Source organism: Macrobrachium rosenbergii, chromosome 48 (assembly GCF_040412425.1).
Source record: "Macrobrachium rosenbergii isolate ZJJX-2024 chromosome 48, ASM4041242v1, whole genome shotgun sequence".
Lineage (NCBI taxonomy): Eukaryota > Metazoa > Arthropoda > Malacostraca > Decapoda > Palaemonidae > Macrobrachium > Macrobrachium rosenbergii.
The window spans coordinates 53,572,048-53,576,261 of NC_089788.1; positions in this window are offsets into that span (position 1 = coordinate 53,572,048).

Consider the following 4,214-nt stretch of genomic DNA (forward strand, 5'->3'; position numbering starts at 1 on the left):
TGAAATTATTTTGCTTTCTTACCTATTGTGCGTTTTCCATAGTTTGCCTTTATTCTTCCACATAAAACTCCTCAGTTTGTTTTTCCTTCCATAGCTTTGGTTTCTAGATATCCTCCACTTCTCTCCCTCTCTCTATATAATGAGCATTTATAATCTACATGCCGATTTCACTTTACCTTGTGCTGGAAATCTTATTATCCCTATCCTGCCATCTTTATCTAATAACTTAACGTCTTATCACCTTATTCCTTTAAAATCTAGTTATTTACCTCGTCCCTTTCTCTTTCCTTCGAGTTCCCATATCCTCAGAACTATTCACTCACTATGGTACTTAATGACACAAGATAAGAATTGCCCTTCAGTTAACGACGTTGAGACAACTGCCGATGTATACTGGTCGAAATTTAGGGGCTTCTTCAATGTTCTTTTGTTTTTTTTTTTTGGAATTGTTTTAGAATATTAAACTCTTCGATTACGGATAAAATAAGCATACGTTATTAAATATTATTATATTAATGTTTGTGAAATCGAATAGTGTGGAATGCACAACCGGACTGTACAGTACTTCAGAAAATTAAAGTGACATTACTAGTGAAGATGTGAAGATAATCAAGGGAATTGTACACAGAAATATGAAAAAGCTAGACACCCCAAATGTCCCTTAAAGATTTATGATTGCTGTCAGTGAGTTGAAACATGATAAAAATATACAAATGACAAAAGCAGACAAAACTGGTGGTTAGGCTAGTCGTTTTAAATAAAAGTGAGTATTTAGAAAAAGTGAATGATCCACTGAGTGATGAAAGTGCGTGCAAAGGACTAAATAAAAATCTTGGGAAAGTGCGAACAGTAAATTCCATAAAAGAATTAAAGAGCTATTAAAAGGAAATGAAAACCTAAGAAGAAAGTTGTGTGTGACCTCTCCATCGTTACCGTACATGTACAGAACAATAAAAACGTATAAAACAAACTTTCCAGCTACACCTATTGCGTATCAGTTCGGTTGGCTCCGCATCTTACTAATTGGCAAAATCCCTCGTGGATATTCTTAACCCATTGTTGACTTTATGAATATAAAGTAAATAATGTTCAGATTAATAGTGAATCCAGGCTAGTGAGTTTTGGCGTGACTTCACTATTCACAAAGGTACCTAATGACGATCTGCTGGAATTTTTACATGATATGCTTGAGAACAGACAGCTGGACCTACCATTTTCTAAGTAGCCTACACGCTAGTTGAATTAATTTAAACTCGTGTAAAAGAATGTACATGTATATCTGAAATCAACGGGAAATTTTACTCACACAGTGATTTGTATATGGAATTTTTCGAAAGCAAAATATTAAATAAAACCATTCCACGCAATGTATTATGGTTCAGGTATGTTGATGACATAATACATGTTTGGCCAGGTAACACAAATGTAAATAACTTCTTTGTTAAATGAAATGAATTAGTGCATCAATAAAATTCACCACAGAAAAGGCAAAGGATGGTTGCCTATCTCTCTTGGATTTCCTAATACATACAACAGTGTGTACAGAAAACCCACCAATATTTCTGCCTATGTTCACTTCCACTCTAGTCACAGCAATAAAATTTAGAAATCAGTTTAACATCCATCTTCTTAAAAGCATTACGTATATGTAGCCCTGAATACACTGACGTTGAAATAGATAAGATTATGAATATAGGCAAGACATTAAAACATCCTGAGTCTGTACTGGGCAATGCATAAAAAGCCGCAAAAGAAGACATTCTAGGTTAACAAAAAAGAAACTTATAACACAAAAAACCTGCTCGCACTGCCACACAATTCCCCATCTTCTTAAGAATTTTGGAGTTAATGTTGCATTTACGAAAGATAAAACACCGAAACGTGTACTTGTAAAGAAATCGCCCGACAGTGCCAAAGGACGTGTGAACAGTGGAATTTTTTTACGTCCGTGAAAACAATCATATAATCAACTGGGCAGGAGCAGAAAATATGGTTTTTCTAATAATGCACTAGAAAGAAACATCAATGAGTTCTAGCTTACAAAAGAAAGCTTTAGTAAGAATATGAACATTACTCATGGGATGCATATACTTGATCCATTAATCTCAAAAGAAATATGCAAGGAGTTTCACTTTAAGGAAGGTACTTGAAAGACGAGGAAAAGGGGAATAATGGGCCCAACGGATTTGTAAAATTTGATCTGTGACTGATGACGGTAGAAGTCCGCCTACAAACACCTGTCAGGTGTTAATGCTTGTCTTCCAGTCGTTGGTATGTTCGTATGTTCCGTCCCGCTACCATAGATATTACGAATATCTACCACTTTGTATTCGTCCTTTAAAGATGGCTGAGTTAGCAATAAAGCCGACACCGATCAGGATCTACAACCGTGTTCCATTTCTTCCCTGTGGATATATTTATTTATCCATACACACATACATATATAAACCCTCTTAACCTCTCGAATTCTTCACACTTTACATGCGTACCTGGTAAAAAGTGACCAGAAAATTTATATATATATATATATATATATATATATATATATATATATATATATATATATATATATATATAAAATATATATATAAAGTATATGTGTATGTTTGTGTGTCTCCCCAGAGACATTTCCTCTACTGGGAAGGCAAGTGATAGACATCCATCCACCTCTATATATATATATATATATATATATATATATATATATATATATATATATATATATATATATATATATATATATATATATATATATATATATATATATATATATATATATATATATAAAGCTTAGGTTTTTTTGTTCCTTTTTTTACTTTATATTATTATGTATTTTAAAGTTTTGTCAATTATATATAACTGTTTTAATACTTTTAGATTTAGTCAATCGGTATAGTTTTCTTACTGTTTCTCTTTATTTTTTATGTAATTCTATAGATAAGTGACCCTGATGATGGGAAAAGTTATGTATTCCCGAAAGCTCGGCTGTGCCTCTGTTAATTTCTAAGAAATAATAATGTCTGCAATTTAACCACGTCTTCTGGCTATCCTGTTCCTCCTTAAATTGAAGTTTTCCAGAAAACAACATAACCAGTTATATATATATATATATATATATATATATATATATATATATATATATATATATATATATATATATATATATATATATATATATATATATATTTTTTTTTTTTTTTTGTTATATATATAATACTGTATGTTTTCGTTGTGCATCACTATTTACATATTTTTTTTTAGTAAATTTCTGTACTGTGTATAGTTTCTGTGAAAAACATCCCAGGTGCAAGCAATGCGTGTACTAATGATGCTCGTGTGCGCGTCTTAATCCCTTTTAAATTGCTAACTGATCTAAACTTCAGGTGTATACATCGTTGGTGGCTTGTATTTTTTTCTTCCTTTTTACTTGTATTAATGTTTTTAATTTTAATCAGATCAAGTACCTTGCCTATTGCATTTTCACAGGGTCTATCCTTGTTATACGTATTATATTCTTTGCTTACGTCATTAAAACTAATTACTTTATAACTATTAAACTTTTCAGGTGAATATCCTCCTAACACATTTGTATTTTTATATATATATATATATATATATATATATTTATATATTTAATCAAATGTGTGTGTGTGTGTGTGTGTTGCATTCTTCACTTATGTATTTCTCTTTGCCTCCTCTTACTTCTTCCTAATGAACACCTTAATATTCTTTGGAATCTTGAATTTAAAGTCAATGGCTCTTGTGGGCCTGTTCCATATGAATAGGTTTCATCTTCTGAACAATAATAATATACATCTAATATATATACATTATATATATATATATATATATATATATATATATATATATATATATATATATATATATATATATATATATATATATAACACCAAAGGCAAGAAGTTAAAAAAAAGTTGTAAATCCTGACCGTTGTTGACTCTATTGATAAGCCATCTTCAGAGGACTGATACAGACAGGTAGAAATTCACCATATATTATATATATGAGCACAGAGGAAGGTGGAAACCATGAGTTCCCCTGATAGGTGTTTGTGGGTACAGTCCTACCCTCATTAGTGACAAGCCAACTTCTACATATCCGATGATGTTATGGGAGCCCTGCTTCTTCTTTCCTAATCTCTCAACTACCTTCCTTAAAATTCAAACTTCTTGCATAATTCTTTTCAGATTAAT